General features: G+C 37.1%; 1 pseudogene; it reads right to left on the bottom strand.

The window, feature by feature from the left end:
* Positions 1 to 1,109: 1,109 nt before the first annotated feature.
* LOC149170752 (uncharacterized) lies at positions 1,110 to 2,459 on the bottom strand (annotated as a pseudogene).
* Positions 2,460 to 22,544: the final 20,085 nt, after the last annotated feature.

Raw genomic sequence — 22,544 nt, 5'->3', positions numbered from 1 at the left:
AGAAAGGGTAGGCGACATTGCCCTGCCTCCCATGTGAATGGGGACAGATTGGCGGAGAGCAAACGCCGAGGAAGGAAACGATGTGTATGAGAATGGTAAGGGAGAAGAGTTGTAATGCCTTGCAGAGATTCCAGTGTGTAATAAGTGTGGCCTCAAGATAAAGGATCCCTTGCACCGCCATGATTCTTTGTATAATCCATTTGGGACACTCCATTTGGCACATGAATCCGTATAGAAGAGAATTTACCTCCAGAAGTAGAAACATCTTGCTTTGATCCTCGGGTTTGTTCCTCTTTCGGTCATTTGTTCCTAAATTACATCAAAATTTCAACAAAAGAACTTAGTCCACATTAATAAACTGAACTTTTCTGGAGCAAACACGTGAATCTACCCATCTAGGCACTTGCAAGAAATGCTACATGGGAGACTGTAATGTAAACTAAACACTGAGTACCTGGAGAAGCGATATTTCCATCAAGTTTAGACAGATGAATTTGCTCAAAAGGTAATTTACCAGCGCAAATGGAAACATCCCGCTCTGTTCGTTGATCCCCATTTAGTTTTACAGAGGCCCCTTTCTACAGAGAACCTTCTCTAAAAACCTTTCAATGTTGAAAGGATAAACGAATTAACTTGCAAAGAGGTTAATCAATTTCTTTCGTAATCACAGCCACCTTAAGAACTGTTTACATATGGAAAATTTAGAATGACATCAAAATTTTCTAAATCCTACCCTACATAATATTTAATTCTAGCATGTTCAAAAACATTTCTTATGAATCACATCAAAATTTTTGAAATTCAACCCTACGTAATATTTAATTCTAGCATGTTCAAAAACATTTCTTATGAATCTCCAGGGATTTATGTTCTGCAATCCTAAAGTGTCTCAACTGTCACAAAACATTAAAGAAAATTTTGAAATCTAGTGTCCATAAAACCTAAAACACAGACCATTTTACGCTCAACGGGTTGAAAGCTTGGAACATTTAATCTTCCCCTTCATCTTGAGCTTTGAAAAAATCTTCTTTCGCAACTTTACGACCAGCAACACTTTTTGTCTCACCATAGACCGATAAATGGTCTTCAGAATTTCCATCCTCTGTAAGCTAGGCATGGGTAGTGTCTCCTTTATGTAACTTGTGGCGTTTCTTGGATGGCATATCTCTTTCTTCCTTCACTGAATCATCTTTTCTTTTTCCAAGAACATTGTCTTTGCCAGTTTATGTTGTCTCCTGCTCCTTTGTCTTTGCCATTCCTAACATGGACAGGTACTTTTTCCTTGACATATGCAGCTCATGAAGATTTTCTAGGCTTCCACAGTTAACCTCACAAAGAGAACACCACCCCACCAGTCCTTGTGGCTGCTTTTTCTGTGGCTTTACTACATCTTATAAACCCTTTTCCATCAATTTTTTTTAACCTGGACTGGTGCTTCTTCCCAAACACATGTTGTTTGTGAAGAACTTCCTTTGTGCTACAGGTAACATCACAGAGTGAGCACCACCCAGGGATCTTTGGAGTCTTAGCATTCATATCTTTGATGCCTGGGATCTCCCTATGTGCCCTATTTTTAGACTTTGGTTGCAATCTAGAATCTGACTTCTTACCCAAGCTGGACTTGAAAATCTGAAAAGCATACCCAATGTTAGTAATAAAAATAGTATCCTCTATAATTTCCAATATGAATATCAACCTCTCTACATTTTCCCAGCCTCAGAAAGACAGCAAAGAGGTTGTTTTAATGCCTAGTGAATGTGGTATTGCCCTCAACAGTGATAAAGGCTCCCACAATATCAAACATTGCTCAACTAGTAAACAAAAAGAATGGACAAATTACTGAAACAATAAACAACTTTTTTGGCACAATAAGAAAAGGTAGAAAAAGAATGGATACACTACTGAATCAGAAACAAAGTTCAAAGTTGAGAGGCTAAGAAGTGAATGAAAAAGGATGGATACATTGCACAATCTAGAATGGAAATTTGAAAAAAAAAATAGATACCTCTTGTTGGCGTTACTAATGTTGATAGATCTGAGGTGGAGGTGAAGTTTGATTAACAAATTCCTGCTGTTGATATTGCTGAGTTGGATTCATAGACCGGTTCAAGCTCTGCAAATGGCCAATGGAATATCCAATAGGTTCTGCCTCATAATTCATAATATTCAAAGTGGGTTCTCTGTCAGTAATGGGTTGTCTGTATGGATCCCTAATCATCGTGTCTGTGAGGTCATGGGTACCAATCGAGGAGAAAGGGTAGGCTGCATTGCCCTACCTCTCATGTGAATGGGGATAGATTGGTGGAGAGCAAACGCCGAGGAAGGCAACGATGTTGATGAGAATGGTAAGGGGGAAGAGTTGTAACGCCTTGCAGAGATTCCAGTGTGTAGTAAGTGTGGCCTGAAGATAACCTTCATAAAGGAGCCCTCGCACCACCATGATTCTATGTATAATCCATTTGGGACACTCCTTGCGTTGCTCACGTGATAGCCAGGGAGGAAACAGTGACAAATTTTTTCTCCGAGCACTCAGAAAGTTGAAGACTGATCAAGTAAATATCGTGAACAGTTCCAACCACTCAACTACCTTCCTTTGATCAAACGATTAACAATCATCTAATCGTCTAACACATAATGTAACGGCACATAGGGATGGCAAGTAGATTTTAGGAAAGTTCATTTCAGAGGGAAATGCCTTACAGTGTAAATATAACAAAACATATGAAATTATAGAACTTTACCCCCACAATGCCAACTCCAACACACCTACGCTATACGGTCTAGTGCCAAGGCATGGACAATGGAGAAAGGCTTGATGGTCATGTACAATGATCAACATCGATAGCAACAAAGGAATGCCTTACATATTGATAAGAAAAATAATGAATAATGTGAAAAGCAATATAAAATATAAATAACTGAATAGGTAAAATTAAAATTATTAAAATAACAAAATAAAAATGTATTCCATAATGAATATAGAAAAATTTAAATAATAAAATATATTATATAAGATATCCAAAGGAAAATGTTAAATTCCGTATTCAAATCTAAAAATATGGATAAGAATTAAGTTTTTATAATTTTATAAATATTTTATTTTATGTAATGTATTAATTTTTTTTAAATCTTGTTATATTTAGTTATTTATTTTTTATTTAATTTAATTTTGTGTTATTTAAAATTGAAATGTATTAGTATTTTTAATTTTAAATATAAATTTATATTTAATAATTTATGAATTTTTTTAATGTAAAATTTATATAATAATTTTAAAATAAATTTTAAATAATTAAATAGTCAATTGATAAATTGTAAGCAAGTGAACATACGATTAGTAAATAATTGAGTATTAATAGGGAAAACATATGAATAATAAATTTAAGTTGAAAACAGAAAAGAGAGGAGAAAAATAAAATATGCAGAGCTCCTCCACCACAAACACAAAATTAACTTGAAAAAAATGGTGAAAAAACACGGAAAGACAGAGTACAGAATAATTCTATATCAAGACATAGAATATTTGAATTGAACTTCTCAAAAGTTCTGTAAACTTAAACTGTATGAGCAAAAGATACGATCAAAGTTTGTTTCCAGGATTTTCTCATCCTATAAGTGCTCAAACGCAGCGTTGTACACAGTTGCTGAATTCAAATCAAGTTAAAAAGTGAAAAGAATGAGTGAAAGGTGGATAAAGCAGGTTGGAAGAAGTATATTTATGTTTTCTGAAACTGATCGAAAGGAAATAGTGAAGATACACTAGAAACTGAGGGAAAATATGCTCTGGGTGAAGACAGTGGGTACACACAAACAAAGCTAACACAATCAAAAGCTGCACACTTGCAAAGAGTAAGAATCCTCTATTGCAAACATTCCAGAGACAGCCATCGGAATTACAAGTGACAGTATCAAAATTTTTTAATCCAACAAGATGAAATAAATAGGTTTTGTTTCTATATGAAATAAATATGGTATAATGTTTAAAGATCTGGAACATTTCTATTTCTAAATTAAGACACATATTTTGCCTCTTTCGGTTGTTTTTCCTCCGCTGAACATAAAGAGGATAAGGTTAATGTCGCAGACTGCTGGTAAGGGTTGAATTTGAAACTCAAAAAAAAATGTTATTATAATAAATAGAGAATGTTAGTTTTCGACCTGTTTAAATATACCGATCATATATAATATTCACAAAATTAATCTTTAATAAAACAATTAAGCCACAGCTTAAAACATCAGACCAGAGCTATCAATGGATCGCAGGAATTAAAGTAACTAAAAATTGGGATTAATAAGAAGCCATAGCAAACATTTAACAACCTAAATTGATATGTTGGGCAAAAAAACATTTGGACAGATATCATATTTCAATTTGTTTCTTCTGAGGAGATCCAAGAAAACGAAACTTTTTCATAGAGAAAAAGCATAATTGTATTATATTGAGAATATATAACAGATACCAGATAAATACAAATGTCAAGCTATAAGAAGCTGAGGAGGTCTTTAACCTGTAACAAAAACTAGAGGATGTGACCCTCCATGAAGGAAGAAAACGATCTAAGCAGAAACACATTACATAAAAAACAGCTGCAAATTTTATGATCCATATGTGGATTCAGATATGAACCCCTGATACCAGAGATAGTTGAAAACTATATACACCATACAAGTAAGATGATAGAAACAAAAAGGGAGATACAGAAGGAGAAATAAGAGTATATCTAGAAATGACTAAAAGTGATTAAGCGCCAGGGAATGGGAAATCCTGAATGATAAAGGACTTCTCATCCAAAATTACCTTCATGGACCAAGAACCTGATTCTAATTGAAAACCTTGCTTTGACAAACTGTCCGCTTGCTGGTTTAGGTCTCTGGAGATGTGTGGAATAGAACATTCCTTCACAACTCCCTAATAAAACATGATCTTATCCATCCATCCTATGAGGTGTTAGCTCCTGATATGGCAATTTCCTTTGACATGATCGATCATAATTTTGGAATCCCCAAAAATTGAGATGGATTGTATATCAAGAAAAATGCAGAAAGCAAGAAGACCCGCTAGAGCCCTCGCCTCAGCCATGCTATTTGTGCCCCTTCCTCCATTCCATGATATAAGATATTGAAGATTCTCGTCCATAATAATATGAACCCCGCATCCACAAGAATTTTGTTGTGCGGCACCATCAAAAAATGCCCTAGGGGTCCTCGAGAGAAAATCTTTCTGTACATTTCTGTTTACATTTTTCAATTTGGGTGGCTTTATCGGAACGGAATCATAGATGGTTATGATTTGTTGAATGATATCCTTGAGAGGCACTTTCATATCTTTGAAAATTATGATGTTCCTCCATTTCCATGCACACCATAAGACAATGATAATTATAGATCTCCATGACTCTCTCTGCCCGCTCCACCACTCGAACGCTGTGTGCGTAGAAACATGAGAAGCTATAGGGAAACCATATAAAGAAGCCAAATCATTCCATATTTTCTGAAAAGATTGGCATTGGAAAAACATATGAAAGTTTGCTTCCTCAGCTGATTCACACATTAAGCATTTACTCGACCCATGCCATTTTCTTTTTTTTAGATTTTCCCAGGACAGATTTTTATTGTGGAACACCAACCAAGAGAAAAGTATTAATTTGGGAGAGCAACCTATTTTCCATAAAAGTGATGGAAACATGGGACCAGAGTTTATGGTCTTTTGGCCAATCATATCTTTATAAATGTCCTTTACACATACCTAAGAATTTTCTTTTGGTGCCTTCCATATAAGGTAATCTTGCGGCCTGGACTTGTGAAAACCGCAGCTTCTCAATACATCCTTGACAGTGTTCCATTGCCTTGCTAGGAGCTCTGAGATACCTAGTTCAATGGCTTCCTTCTAGAGAGGAAGTGGACCTTGCCATGCTTGAATGGGCTTATCCCATGTAAAAAAACCTTTAGCATGGAAAAAGACTAAAAGCCTTTCAAGAATGGTTATACTTTCTCACCCGCACATGATGGGATCTATACCAATAAGGATTCTGTTGCCAGATTGTAAGCTCCAATTTAGATTCTTTAGAAAATATTGCTCTATTTTGCGAAAACTGAGCCATATAGCTAACCCATACTTGGCTCTGATCCTTCCTATTCTGAACCAGTGTTCCATGTCTTTGCCTTTCATATATTTCTTTTTTATAGTAAAGCTCCAAGGACCTTCCCCGAAAATTCCTCTCCACAGTGATTTGTACAGGAGTGCTTTCCCGAAATTTCTCAAATCCAATAATCCCCATCCTCCTGAGACTTTCAGCATTGAGATCTTCTCCAAACTAGTGAGATGATATTTTCTCTGTTCAAATTTTCCACCCCATATAAAATTTACAGTTATCCTGTTCATGTTCTGGATTATACTTGTAGGAAGATAAAATATGTGTGCCCAATATACGACAAGTTGCATTAGAACTGCTTGAGTTAGAACTATCCTTCCTGCTAATGATAGAGACCTGTATTCCTAGGCAGAAATCTTTTTATAGTACACATCAATTAGCCATTGCCAATCCATTTTAGAGTACCTTTAGCCTTTAGCTGAAAGCCCAAATATTTAACACCATCCTTGATTGACATCATCTCTACCCCAAACAGCCCAGAAATCCATATCATTATTTTCATATTGACGTCATTGTGGAAAAGAATAGATTTAGACTTGTTTATTTGTAATCCAGTAGCATTTTGGAACCTATATAGAATGTCATTTAGACATGTCCACAAGAGTCTACAGAGCATTGCAAAAATGAGCACATTGTCGACAAACAGATTGTGCGAGATGTAGTTGTTCCTGCATATTTTCACTGGCTTGCACCTGTTTTCAGAGACTGCCCTATTTATATGAAGGCTTAAAGAATTCATTGCAAGGATAAATAGAAGAGGAGAGAGGGGGCACCCTTGACGCAACCCCCTTTCCGCTTGAAAAAAAGGAGAAGGAATCCCATTTATGATGACAACATAGTTCACGTTCTCTACGCATGCCATGATCCAACTTATGGCATTTGATCTCAGGCCGATATTGGCTAATAAGCATCTAATAAACCCCCAATCTAAGAAATAATATGCTTTTTGTAAAGCAATTTTCAGAATGGTAGCTTCTGATTTTTTTGAGAACATAGTAAACAGGCTTTCTTGAGTATTTGCGACCGCATCCAAAATGTTTCTTCCCTTTAAAAAAACATGTTGATCCTTTGTTAAAAAAGAGGCTAAGGTCTCCTTAATCCTTTCCGCAATAACTTTGTGATGATTTTGAACGTTATATTTCATAAGGAGATCGGCCTATAATCTTGAAAGGAGACCGCATCCATTTTCTTTGGAATAAGAGCTATCTGAGTGGAAGTTGTAATTTGATGTATGCTGCTTGAGATTCTTGCTACTTCAACCATCCTCAATAAGTCTTGTTTGATGATATCAAAGAAATGAATGAATAACTCTATTGTCCAGCCGTCCGGGCTAGGACATTTATCCTTCTTAAAAGCCTTCATAACACCTAAAAGTTCTTCCTCTGCTATGGGCTGAAAGAGGTGCTCATTTTTTCCGTCATCAAACATTTGTGGAAACAGATCAATACCCCATAAAATATCTTGAAATCTTCACTCATCCCTTCTTTTATATTGGTCTTTAAAATGCCTCACAGCTTCCTCTGTGATTTCTTGTTGAGAGAAGAGGAATCCCCCCCGACCGTCACTGATTTTCCATATGGAATTTCTTTCATGCCTAGAATTTGCAAACTTGTGGAAAAATATTGTGTTCCTGTCACCTTCCTTGAGCCAAATCTCCCTGCTCTTGATCCTCCAAAAAGCCTCTTCCTCCTTCAGCAAGTGTTATTTTCTCCTTTCAAGCTCTTTTATGCGACATCTCATGCTAAAAAGAAGTGAGTTAGCGTCCAACACTTTGGAAATACTGTCCAATTCCTTCTGAGTTTCTTTAAGGGCCAATCTGTCCATCTGTCTTTTTTTAATTTTCCATTCTTTTACTACCTTTCTTATAGAGGATAATTTGTCTCTGAAGGTCATAAACGGGGGCATCATATCTTTTGCAGACAATTCCTTCCATGTATTTGATATGACTTCATTGAAATCTGGTTCTTCCAACCATAATCTGTTAAATTTAAATGGATACCCATTCTTAAAGCCCTTATCCCTCCAGCCAAGATAAATCGGTCTATGGTCGGATATGAAGACGTTCTCAATTGATGAGTAAGGCATGCCCATTTTATCAATAATGCTAAAGTGTACAATAAACCTATCAATCCTCTTTGCAATGTACGCCTTCTCTATTCTTCCATTGTCCCGTGTAGGCATCATTTTGGATGGAATTATATCCACGAGATTCCTGTGCAAGAGTTCATACTTAATGCGATCAGCAAGTGGGTCACGTTTCCTGCAATTTCCCCATCGTTCCTCTGAGCTTAGAGTTACATTGAGATCTCCTGCAATCATCAATGAATCAATATCAAAAATTTCTGAGGCAATTTTTTTTCCTAGAAAGGAATTATGTTCTTATAAGGGGTATAGATATTCAAGATGTTAAAGGGACAGTCTCTTCCTCTGATGGATGTTGAGATTAGAATGCCCGTAAAGCACTTATAAGCTTTGGCTCTGATCCAAACAGGGCCCCATACAACCGCCAACCCACCCGAAAGACCCTTAGCTTTTGAGGTTACCAGATGCCATGAGGGAAACATTTTCCTAAAGTAGGAGATGGACACATGCTTGCTATGCATAGTTTCCTGGATTAGAATAATTTTTGGCTGATCTGAGTGGAATAAATTCTTTAGTGCCAAAAATTTGAGGTCTGCCCCCAGACCTCTTATATTCATAGAAATGACGAAGGTCATTTGGGAGTTTTTTCAGCCACGCTTACTCTAAGAGGCTGTATTTCTGACATGTCAAAGATGGGAACGTTTACAAGAGATAGGTTTCTCATACCTCTATCTACATCCTTTGACGACCCTCTAAAATGTCTACTTCCTCCTTTTTCCTTCTTTCTCACCGTTATATTTTTTGCAGAATTTGGGCTAATGAGGCGAGGTGTAGGTTTATTTGGTTTATGGATGGATAAGGGTTCCAACTCGAGAGACTTCTTGCTTAAAAGAAAATCTAAGTCGCTATCATACAAATTTGTTGGTGATGAGACAGGGGACTTGAGAGGGGTTGGAGATACCATCGGTTCTTTGCCTTTTACTGATGGAATTTTCCTGAGTGTGGCGAGGATGATGAAATGAAAATGGTTTGGGATCCCACTGTAAAGTCCTTGCAGGGCTACATGATCGAGGGGGGCAAAGGTATAGCTTTTTCATCATTCGGTTCTTGGGGAGGCTTGCGTAGAAAATATTGAGACTTATAATCAGTATTGCATCCAGTCTTTGACGAGCTTTCAGGCTTGGTGCCAATGCCCTGTGAGAGGTCTTGAGAGAAATACTGAGGGGATTGATTGAGACTGTTTTCCAATTTTTCTTGCACAACATCACTTTCCGTCGAAGACAAACTGGCTGTAGGAGAAAAATTCTCCTTTTGAAAAGACAGGGGTGGAATTACTCGAGTATTTTGATGAAACAATCTGCCTTTTAGCTTCTAGCGTCAGGAGAAATTTTTAATAAGGTGGCCTATCCTGTGGCATGCAGAGCATCTATAGGGGATGCCCTAGAAATCCAGTCTTTGATTTATTTTTAAGTCCCGCCAAGCAATCTCAATGTGGTTAGGAAAACCTCCCCTGTAGGCCTTTTCAATAAGAATCCACGCTATTCGCTTGTCTTTCTCCCCCAGGCATCTTGCATCGACATAGATAAATCTTCCAATGGAGTTACCTATCTCAGATATAGAGTCTCCTTTAGACCACATCTCTAAGGGAAGGTTTAGGAACTTGACCCAGATCAAGTTGTTAGACGGAATATTTTCAAAGGGTCATACCCAAGAAAACGAAACTTTATCCGCCATGTCAGATACCAAATTTGTAAGAATGCCAAAAACTATGTCGCACAATTTGCACAAAATAAATGAAAGAAATTTTTAATGGTACAAATGTTGTTTGTATCCCATATCTATTTCTGGTCCGCACCAGATTGAAGCACCGGCTATACAGAAATAAAGAAATCTTGCATTCATTCAAACTTCAAAACATCCGGCAGTTTACAGCCCTCAAGCAACATAAAAAATTTCCCGTCAAATAACGTGACCTAGCTGACAAAATCTATGTTGAGATGATCCTCAAGGTGGGTCGCATCATAGGCATGCTCGTAGAATTCGAACAGTTGATAGTTTTTGAATTCATCCATGAAGTGCCAGTTTTCACAAAGCGATTGAAGATTTGGATTCCCCGTCAAACTCTCCTGTCTTTCCTCCAAAGATCGGCATAATTCTTCTATTATGTCCTAAACAAGACTCGAAGGAATGTCGAGATTGTCATCTGAAGCCTCCAGGGGATAACATAAATCAACGCTAGAGTCTGTATCTCGAGTTAGGCCTTCGTGGTTGCCAGAGCTATCAGTGGCCGCAAAATTATACCCCATGTTTGGGGAAGGATATGAAGTGGAACATGTCGCGGCCATCTCTTCCTCCAAGGTTCTCATGACTCCGTTTCCAGCCTACTCACTGGGAGTGAATTCATCTTCTTTGATCTACTTGGAGTAGATGAAGAAACTGGTCTCTTTTTTCATCGTGAAAGCGTTTCTGCCCCTGGACGTCTATGGACTCCGGCAAAGCTTCGAGGCCACGGTTGCATTTCCTGAGCAACGTCTCAGTGATGATCGAGAAACGACCCGGAGATTCGAACACGGAACACAACGGTGTTGCAATGATCAGAGGATGATTATTGTTTGTCTTGCAGCGAAGAGCTCGTCTTTCCTGATACTTTTGTAGAGGATAGCAGGATTGGCTATATATAATGTTATATGAACCATTCAAATTCTGTGACTAATAAGGGAGTTTAGACACTCAATATGAACCATTCAAATTCTGTGACTAATAGGGAAGTTTAGATACTACTGGCATGGTTCCTTCCATCGACCATATCCACCTAGTTAAAATATTTCTACAACTGAAATAGGATATTTTTACCGGATTCGGTGAATTTAGGTCGATTGCGGATTCCCCAAATATTTTAGTGAGCTCAAGTCGATTGTAGATTCCTGAATATTGGGGAATCCTTCGGACATGGGCCGATCAAAAAATTGACCGAGCCCATGTCCATCTGAATATTTGGAGAATCTTCAATCGACTTAAGGATACCCCTAGTGATCAACCTCCACGGGTGTATGTGGTTGTGGCTGGCTAGTCGTGCATTACCTAATAATCTCGCTCCTTTGACTGATCCAACGGTGTAACTTCTAGAAATACTGGGGATTCGGGAATGGTGGTTCACTGAATGGCTTCAGCGTACAACGTTTGAAGTGGTTGCACGAACGTGATAACATGTGGCCCAATGAAAACAAGGTATAATATAATCCAGCGCGATTCGTATGGAACGTATCTTTTTGTTACTTCGAAGTTCGGGCTGATTGCCAAGCAATGTCAGTGTTATTATTGACAAATTATATTTATATATATATATATATATATATATATATATAACAAAAGGAAATGTTGGCTGATTAACTTTTCACAAACGCGAGGCTGCGTTTTGAGTATTATGAAAAAAAATGATTGCTGATTAACTTTCACAGGTGGGTCACTTTCGACTCTGGCTGATCGATTTGATGATGCTTATTTCAATCAAATTGCTGCTATTCTATGTTTTAAATCATTAATTAAAGTTTATTTAAAGAGAGAAAAACCGAGACGATCAGAAAGAATCCATTATTGACTAAAAAAGTCCTAAAAAGTTGCCTTAAGTTCAATATAGTGCCTTAAGGAAAAACCCATCGTGAATTTCTTTATATTAAATAAAAAATGCATTGTAATATTTTAAGAAAGTGTTAGTGTGATAAGGTAATTTGGCACAGATGAAATTGGAAACCATTGCCCATAGATTCACATCAAACTTCCATGCTGAAATATCACATGCATAAGTTTGTAAAATAGAGGGTCCCATTTCATTTGAAAATAGTGAAGCATAAACGTCAGGGAGTGTGACATCCCCAAATGGATAGGTGGGCATATGTGGGAACTTCCCGCACTCATTTTAAGATATGAATGACATGCACCCATCCAGATTTAATCTTTTATGAATTTCAAGCACAACACCAGGGCATAGGCCCCTGTCCACACCAAAAGAAAAGGACAATTTTAGAGGCTTTTACTAATTTTTAGATATCGCTGAATCGAGTCAATGACAAACAATAGTTGTCGCCCTTAATTTTTCAAGTTCTATTACGAAAATGTGCCGTCCTTATTTGTTCACTGCTTTTTTTCACCGATTTGCTTTGTTGGAAATTTTTCTGCTAAGATTCCAAAGACAAAATCACAAAACATAACAGAACAGAGAGCGACGCTCTATTTCCAACACAGGATCTTTAACACAATGGAAAGCTAAAAATTTATTTGCAGAGGATAGAGTTTTCACACACACACCAACTGATTTCTATTCATTGATAAAACTGCTGTTACAAAAGAGTCTTCCTCTCTCACAGAGGGATTTACAAAAAAAAACATTCAGATTGCTATGTCTGTTGTATTTTCTATTTTTCTGCTGCGACTTTCTTTACATTCTCGCGCTACTGCGTATTATAGATGCACTGTTGTGCTTCTCCTATACCTCTCTCACACTCTCACTGTTGCAAAACTGAAAACAAAAACTTTATATCTACTAGATTATGCGTGAAGGGGTCGAAAAAGGGCACCGACCGCTTTTACAAAATGTTATGGACCTCTGATACTGTCTGCTGACAAAATTGGCCTTTTCTGGTACTCTGTTGACCTGCAGGAGCTGGACGCAGTGGAATACGCAAGAAACCCATAACTGATAAATGCTCTTACCTGCACGAGGCACGTCCTTCTTGTTCTTGGCCATTCTTCTTCTTTAATGCTGTTGGTGAGCAGTTATGGCGCAAAACATTCTTTCTTCCTTGGGAACACAAAGGTAGATTAAACCATAAATGAGGCATGGTGGAGGAGTACACAAACCCAGAACAGATCTCAGCCATTGGATCTACAGAGGAATGACGAGATCACATCGCATCGCAAAAGGCTATCGGAAGGTTGAGGCGAAGTGATAGATAGGCGATCTGCGATGTGCGATAATATTGCATCGCAATATCGCGTTGCAGATACAAAGACAAAGGCTTAACGTGTGCAGGGCGAAACTTGCGATCTGCAATCTACGATCACATCGCTGTAAAAAAAAAAAAGACTGTTTTTGCTGAAGTAAAGTATGCCGCTGTTGTTCAACTGTCATTGCAGTTGAAATTACAATTTCAACACTCCCCTCTAATTTCAACTGCTGTGTTTTCAGTCATACCCAGACGTTTTCTTAAAAACTCAAAATTTTTCTATCCCAAAGGCTTGGTCAAAATGTCCGCAACCTGTTCTTGAGTACTGCAATGTTGTAAAATGATTTCTCCATTGTTCACCAATTCTCTGATGTAATGGAACCTTGTATCAATGTGTTTTGTTCGTTTGTGAAACACAGAATTCTTGGACAGGGAAATAGCTAAGCTATTGTCACAAAAAATAACTGTTGCTATTGCTTGCTCTTAGCATAGGCTCCTTAGCATCCTTCTCATCCAAAACGCTTGACATGCTGCTGCAGTAGCTGCCACGTATTCTGCCTTTGCTGTAGACAATGCCACAATGGGCTGTTTCTTAGAAGCCCATGAAATTGCTCTTGAACCCATGTGAAAGAGATAACCGGATGTGCTTTTCCGATCATCCACACTTCTAGCCCAATCGCTATGGGTGTAGCCAACTAAATCTGAACTTTTTGAAAAAGTATATAAAATGCCAAATATTTTAGTACCTTTGACATACCTCAGAATTCTTTTTGCTTCCTGCCAATGTGCTTCTTTTGGCCTCTCCATGAATCTGGAAATTAAACTAACAACAAACATTATGTCCGGCCTAGTTGCAGTTAAATACATAAGGCTGCCAACTATGCTCTTGTACATGCTAGGATCAAAATCCTTGCTGCTGTCCTCTTTGCTGAGTTTTAATCCCATCACCGTGGGAGTGATTGCTGCCTTGCTGTCCTACATATTAAATATGCCCAACACTTCATTTACATATTTTGCCTGCGAAATAAAAATTCCATTTTCATTTTGATCTACTTGTATTCCAAAGAAGTATTTCAGCAAACCCATGTCAGTCATTTCAAATTCTTCTTTCATGACTGATTTGAAATTTTCAATGAGGTAGTCATCATTACCTGTAAAAATTACATCATCAACATACAACACAACAATTAAAATTTTACCATACTTTTCTTTGATGTAGACGGTGGGTTCTCCCTCACACTTTGCAAATTCATTTTCCAGTAGATAGGAATCTATCCTACTATACCACGCTCTTGGCGCTTGCTTCAGCCCATAAAGAGCTTTCTTCAATCTGCACACTTTGTGCTCTTGGCCTTTGTTCTCATAGCCTGGAGGTTGTTCAATGTAAACCTCTTCCATTAACACTCCATTTAGGAATGCTGACTTCACGTCCATTTGGTAAACTTTCCACTTGTTTTGTGCTGCTATGGACAACACTGCTCTCACGGTTTCCATCCTTGCAACCGGTGCAAAAGTTTCCTCATAGTCTCTCCCATACTGCTGCTTGTATCCTTTCACTACAAGTCTTGCCTTGTGTCTTTCTATCTTGCCTTCAGCATTGCACTTAGTCTTGTAGACCCACTTAACTCCAATAACTTCTTTACCTTTTGGTAGTTCAACCAAATCCCATGTCTTGTTTCTTTCTATGGCATTAATCTCCTCATCCATAGCTTCCATCCATTTCTTATCATTGATTGCATCTTCGAAATGAACAAGGTCATCAACATGACAATATAAAGCAAACAAGGAATTCATACCTTCATCATATATGTCACTTAAGTTTCTGAATTTCTTACCTCTTTCATTTGGTGTGCAAGTGCTTGAAGAAGCACTTGAATTTCCTCCTTGTGGTGTGCTTGGAGAAGCACTTTCATTTCTCCTCAAGGGTGTCCCTTGCTGTCCTTGTGTTGGCGCTGCTGTTTGGGGATGTATTTCAGCCATCTCCTCATCATCTTCATCATGAGACAAACAGTTTTTAACATTCACTGTTTTCTCTATGCTTCCATCCCAAGCTTCCTCCTCAATGAATTGAACATCCCTGCTCACAAAAAACTTCTTGATAGATGGGATATACAACCTGTAAGCATTGGATTCCTCATTGTATCCAATGAAAATACATTTCTCCCCTTTGCTATCCAACTTCTTCCTTAGCTGATCTGGAATGTGTGCATAAGCCACACATCCAAAAACTTTCATGTGGGTGACTCCTTGCTTTCTCCCACTCCATGCTTCTTCCGACACTCTGTTCATGATTGCTTTTGTAGGGCACCTATTCAAAATATATATTGCACAGTGTACAGCTTTAGCCCAATAATCATTTGGCAAATGCTTTGCCTTTAACAGACTCCTCGCCATGTCCATGATTGTCCTATTCTTCCTTTCAGCAACTCCATTTTGCTGCGGGGTGTACCTAGCTGTAACTGCTTATGGATTCCATTTTCTCTACAAAACCATAGAATGTCTTTGGAGATATACTCACCTCCTCTGTCAGTTCTTAAAACTTTGATATGCAGCCGCTTTGATTTTCTACAAGTGCTTTGAAATTTCAAAATTTTTCAAACACTTCACTTTTATTCTTCAAGAAATAAACCCAAGTCTTTCTGGTGAAATCATCAATGAATGTTAGAAAATATTGGTTGCCTGCAAGTGATGGAGCTTGCATTGGTCCACATAAATCCGAGTGGACTATTTCTAAGGGTGCCTTTGCCCTTATGCTTTTCCCTGATGGAAAACTTTCTCTGTGTTGTTTCCCCAAGATGCAACCTTCACAAAGGCTGTCCAATTTTTCTATTAATGGTAATCCTCTTACCATTCCTTTTCTGCTCAGCGAGTTAAGACCTCCAAAGTTGAGATGTCCAAATCTCAAGTGCCACAACCAATTTTCATCCTTTGGTATGCTTTGGAAAGCCTCTTGGGTAACTGCTATGATTTCTACCCCATTTTTCAAAACTGCTTTTATTCTGAGAGGGAACATCCTGTTCCTCGTCATCTTCACTTCAGCAAAACATTGTTTGCTGGGTGCTCTATCCATGATGGTGCATACATCATTCACAAAGAAAACATTGTACCCCTTTTGAACAAGCTGTCGAATACTTAAGAGGTTACACTTCATTCCACGAACATAATAGACATCTGTTATGGTTTTCTTTTCACCTTTCTTTGTAAATATTTTAACTTCTCCTTTACCCATAACTGAAACTTTACTATCAGTCCCAAGTGTGACTTGTGACTTCACACTTTGATCTAAAGCAGAAAAGAGGGCTATGTTTCCTGTCATATGGTTACTGCAACTAGAGTCTAGAAACCATATATCATCACCGTTTGTTTCAGCCATGTTACAAGCTAAAAGCACATTATCTTGGCTGATATTTTCTCTAGTGATATTTGCACTAGATCTATTATTCATATCATGCTGCTTCTTCCTACATTCATTGGCATAATGCCCATATTTTTTACAGTAATAACATTGGACATTGGATTTTTCATACCTTTTTCCTTGAGCATGATGTTGTCCACTTTGTTGGCTGCTGCCTTGACCTTGGTTTTGATTTGGATTGCTGCCTCTTCCTTGAGCATTTTTTGGACTGTTTCTTCCACCTCTGTTTTGGCTTCTGCCTCTTCCTCTCTTCTTTCCTCTGCCTTGACCTCTTCCTCTTCCAAAGGACATCTGTGTCTTGAAGGCTTTCTCTAGAGATGAGTTTTCATTTCTACTCAACCTCCGCTCATGTGTTATCAGTGATGCATGAAGTTCATCAACTGAAAAGTTTGTGAGATCCTTTGTCTATTCTATGGTGGTGACAATCACATCGAACTTTGAGGGTAGGCTCCTCAATAGTTTCTCCACAATCCTCCTTTCTTCAAGAACTTCTCTATGAGTCCTTATTTGTGTGACCAGACCAATCACATGTGTGAAGAATGAGTCAATATTGTCTGACTCCTTCATGCGCAGATTCTCAAAATCTTTCCTCAACAATTGTAGTTTTGTTGTCTTCACTTTCTCCATGCCTTGATAGGTTGTCTTGAGAGTCTGCCATGCTTCTTTGGATGTCTTGGCTGCTGCTAGCCTTGGAAACACACTCTCATGCATTGCTTGATACAAAAATACGAGGGCTTTTGAATCCTTCTTCTTGTAGCTCTTCAACAGATCTTTCTCTGCCTAAGTTAGATTATTAAACTCATTTTCATCTGCTGGTTCTTTACAACCATCTTCAACTATTTCCCATAAGTCTTGTGAGGCAAAAAGGGCTCTCATGGTTATTGCCCAATATTCATAGTTTTTCCCATTAAACTGTGGGAGCTGAGTATTAAAAATACCCATGCTACTGCTGGTGCTGGCCATTCTTGCGCTCTAAATTGTGCTTCAAATACTTGACTGTGTGTTTAAAAATAACTGAGAAATACCTTGGATTCTTTTGCCTGTGCCTTCACGCTACTGGAGAAGCTGCTGCAGTAAGAATCCTTCCTTCAGCTTCTTTGACGTCTTCAAAGAGCTTGGACAAGATCTGATACCAGTTGTTGGAAATTTTTCTGCTAAGATTCCGAAGACAAAATCACAGAACAAAACAGAACAGAGAGCGACGCTCTGTTTCAAACACAAGATCTTTAACACAACAGAAAGCTAAAAATTTATTTGTAGAGGACATAGTTTTCACACACACACCAACAGATTTCTATTCATTAATAAAACTGCTGTTACAAAAGAGTCTTCCTCTCTCACAGAGGGATTTACAAAAAAAAACATTCAGACTGCTGTGTCTGCTGTATTTTCTATTTTGCTGCTGCGGCTTTCTTTACATTCTCGCGCTGCTGCGTATTACAGACGCACTGTTGTGCTTCACCTATACCTCTCTCACACTCTCACTGTTACAAAACTGAAAACAAAAACTTTATATCTACTAGATTATGCGTGAAGGGGTCAAAAATGGCCACCAACCGCATTTACAAAATGTTATGGACCTCTGATACTGTCTGCTGACAAAATTGGCCTTTTCTGGTACTTTGTTGACCTGCAGGATCTGGACGTAGTGGAATACGCAAGAAACCCATAACTGATAAAAATGCTCTTACCTGCACGAGGCACGTCCTTCTTGTTCTCAGCCATTCTTCTTCTTTAATGTTGTTGGTGAGCAGTTATGGCGCAAAACCTTCTTTCTTCCTTGGGAACACAAAGGTAGATTAAACCATAGATGAGGCATGGTGGAGGAGTACACAAACCCAGAACAGATCTCAGTCGTTGGATCTACAGATGAACGGCGGGATCGCATCGCATCGCAAAAGGCTATCAGAAGGCTGAGGCGAAGTGAGAGATGGGCGATCTGCAATGTGCGATAATATCGCATCGCAATATCGCATTGCAGATACAAAGGCAAAGGCTTAACGCGCGCAGGGCGAAACTTGTGATCTGCAATTTGCGATCGCATCGCAGTAAAAAAAAGAAAAAAGATTGTTTTTGCTGAAGTAAAGTATGTCGCTACTGTTCAACTGTCATAGCAGTTGAAATTACAATTTCAACATGCTTCTAGATGCCTGGTTTTCAAATGAGGAACTCCACATTCTCTATTTTAAATGACCCTATGTGCGGAATTATCTATATTTTAGTATTTATTTTGAAATAAAATAAGTGTTATATGGTAGTTAGTTTTTCTCTTTAGTTTAAATATAATTAAATTAAAATATATGTTATTGTTAAATATATTATTTTTATTATTCTCCAATAGTTATGAAGTTTATTCAAACATTCATTAACTTTAGAATAAATGTAAACTAAAGAGTTAAAAATTTGTATTTATCTAAAATTATGATAATTAGATATGATAATATATTTGATCATTTTTAAATAAAAAGTTAACAAAGATAAGAATGTAAGACATATAGGTTATATATTATGAAATTGGTTAACTAGTGATCATAAATTTGAAATATAAACTTTTAGGAAATGTGATTATTTATTGGAAATTTGTAATTATGAAATTGAAAGTATTGGAAATTTAGATGAGTTATCTTGTTTTGGAGCGAGAGATGTAATTAAAAAAAATAAAATAAAAAAATAAGGCATCATTTCTTATTTGAGTGTGCAAGATAATCTATTTTTCTTTATTTAAAATTAAAAAAAAAAATATTGTTATCTTAGTATTTATATTTGCACAAAATTATAAATTAATACAAAACAACATTGATTTAGTAATATATTTTTAATGATAAAAGATTAAATTGTTCAGACATTAAATTAATGATGATGTCTTCAATTGATTTTAACATTAATGCATGTGTTAAGTGTTAAATAAACTGGACATAAAATTAGTTTTAAATTAATTTCCAAAATAATATAATAGAAAATAATGAAATATAAAGCATTGATTTGCTAGCATGTTCCTTGTATGATGTTGAATTTGTTGTTTAATGAAATTATCTAAAAATACTATTTAATTCATGCATGTGGAGCTCAATTTCCCAAAAGAATCCATACTTAACATATTGTAATTCGCTAAAAAAACTAATTGACAAAAAGGCAATAAGTCTAAATTGTTTATCTTAATCTAATTTACACGTCTCCAAAGTCAAAAAAAATTAATTGAGAAAAAGGAAATAAGTCTAAGTTGTTTATCTTAATCTAATTTTGATTCAGGTCCGGGATGATAGCTTCCACAATATCATTATAACTGCACTTGGTTTTCTTTACGAGAAAAAATATTATTAAATGTGATTTGTGAGGTTTCTCACAATGAGTATTATGTTTTACAAGTTACTTTTTATTCTCTTATTATTTTATTAGCATAATGTTTTACAATTTACTTTTACTCTTTTACTTATTATTCTATTAACATAGGAATATAGATTTATGATAAGACTTTTATAGACTTATTAATTAATAAGAACAGTACCCAATACCCATTATCTCCAAAATAATGTGATAGAGTTGTTCAACTCTCCAGGCTAGCTAAGTAAAACGGCCCCAAATTTGGAAAAGATATTTGGTCAACTTTCCAAGTTGGAGTTCGAATACAAACTCCATATCTCCAAACTAATGTAATAAAGTTGTTCAACTTTCCAAGTTAACGTGTAAAAGGGCCCCAAATTTGGAAAAGATAATTGGTCAACTTTCCAAGTTGGAGTTCGAATACAGCTCCAAATTTAAAAATGCAGGTTAAAATTCGGGATCCCATCAGATCCCTGAATGGAATTTCATGTTCAATTTTTCTGACCTGCTGAAAAAATATGAACAAATTTGTTCAAAATCCAAGATAAAATATAAATATAAAAAAGTACGTTTACATATCTTTCAAAAATTTGTCAAAATTCTAACCGTGGGTTGTTCTCCGCCTACATAGACAATGCTTCCAAGTTGACTATGTGCTTACTAAATGTTATGTTCTCCCCCTACACAGACAGTGCTTCCAAGTTGTCTGTGTCTTATTAAATTTGTTGTGGGTATGAGTTTACATGGACGATATGTATGATATCTGTTCATCGAAGCTAGACATTTGGATGACGTGGTGTTTTGGGAACACAATGCTAAGGCTAATTATATTTTGAAATTATCTATTTTTACTCTTTTATTTTATTATTATATTAATATAAGAATATAATAATTTTGTAACTTTAGTTTATAATTTATTAATTGATAAGAACTTTATACTTTTGGGTCACCGAAAGTGTTTATTTTATATAGTTGGCTTGGCAAAACACTATTTAGCCGACCAATCACTGCCATCCATTTTTGTCGTTCTCTTCCGATTAAAATGCAAAACGTGCAAAAGTCACCGCCGACTGCGCATATCGTTTGAAAATTCAGAGTTGGATTCACATGTCATCGAGGTTTTCTTCCTGCTCGTATGACTTACAATCGACCGAGGCTTTCCCATGTTCGTATGACGTACACGTGAGCGAGACTGAAGTCTTCGAGTCAGCCATGAAGCAATAAAAGATTGAGAGTAAGTTGCCACCAAGAAATCTAGAAGGTTTTTTATTCTAATTTCAACCTCTTGTAAATTTCTACAAGACTGAGATTTCATTCGGTCCAATTTCAATTCACTAAAACAAACTTCGCGTTTAGCTTGATCTAAGGAGATTTTCAAAAATCCGAGATTCCAGTGTTCCCATGGAAAATCTTCTCTGAAATACAATTTGAAAGACAATCCTCAAGTGGTGCAAGTGTTCATCATCAGAACCAGAAATTACCATCAAATCATCTAAATAAACAACTAAAATGACATCCTTCTCATTAGAAAAAGTGATGTCCTTTGCTCACTGAAAGGTGGCTCCAGCATTCTTCAATCCAAATGGCATTTTAGTGTACTGAAAAGTTCCCCAAGGTGTTGTGAAAGCAGTTTTGTCTTGGTATTTTTCATGCACCAAGATCTGATTATAGCCTGAGTAACCATCAAGTAGTGACATCCGTGATGCTCCAACTACTCTTTTCAGAATATGATCCATTTTTGGAAGTGGATAGTTATCCTTTAAGGATACTTTGTTGAGGTTTTGGAAATGTATGCACAACCTTATTTCTCCATTCTTCTTTCATACCGGGACTAAATTCAAAATCCAATCAGAAAATCCAATTGGAACAATGACGCCAGCTTTGAGCAATCTGTTCACCTCTTTCTTGATATAAGGCAGCAACTTTGGATTAATACTTCTCAAATTTTGTCTGAAATGCTTTTGATCCGGCTTGATGGGAATAGTATGCTGAATTATATCCTTGTCATACACCTTCAAATCTGAATAATCCCATGCAAACACATTAGAAAATTTATAAAGTAATCTAACATATTGGGCCTTTACCTCGGGAGACAATGTTTTTGATAGCTTTACAAGCTTCGGCTTGTTAACTGCTCTGAGATTGACATCTTCATGTTTTCTACTGTTTGAGAAGGATCCATGATTGTCACATGCCCTCCTCAGCTCCTCCTCAATCTTAAACTCATCACACCATTAAGCCTGAAGTGCTAAAGCCTATGCCTACCTTTCCCCATAGAACACCCTGCATTTCTAACCTAATTGCCCAAACCTAAACTGCCCAGCTCCATCTGATCTAGCAAAAACCCAACAAATTCAATCAAAACCTTTCGAGGTACTATACCCAGCCTAAAATTCTTTACCTGATCCAGTCATCTTGACTGAGATCTTTACGAAGAGAGCCTCTCCCGGCCTGATAGGGCTAGCCACCAGGCTAAGCTTGGTTTGTGGTTACCCTAGAATTGCCTCCCTTCAGTCTGAGGTCTGTGCACTCTTTTAGGCCGGAGGATTTCGATTAAATCCCTGTTGTTTTGTCGCTATTGTGCTGAGACTTTGTTTGAGCTCACACTTGTAATATTCTGCTCTTAAAGAA

The sequence above is a fragment of the Pinus tabuliformis genome, chromosome 4_2 (genome assembly GCF_031772625.1).
Source record: "Pinus tabuliformis cultivar Carrire ecotype Pingquan chromosome 4_2, CPIR1, whole genome shotgun sequence".
Lineage (NCBI taxonomy): Eukaryota > Viridiplantae > Streptophyta > Pinopsida > Pinales > Pinaceae > Pinus > Pinus tabuliformis.
The sequence above is the reverse complement of the archived record's forward strand: the minus strand, read 5'-3'. Positions and strand labels throughout refer to the sequence as shown.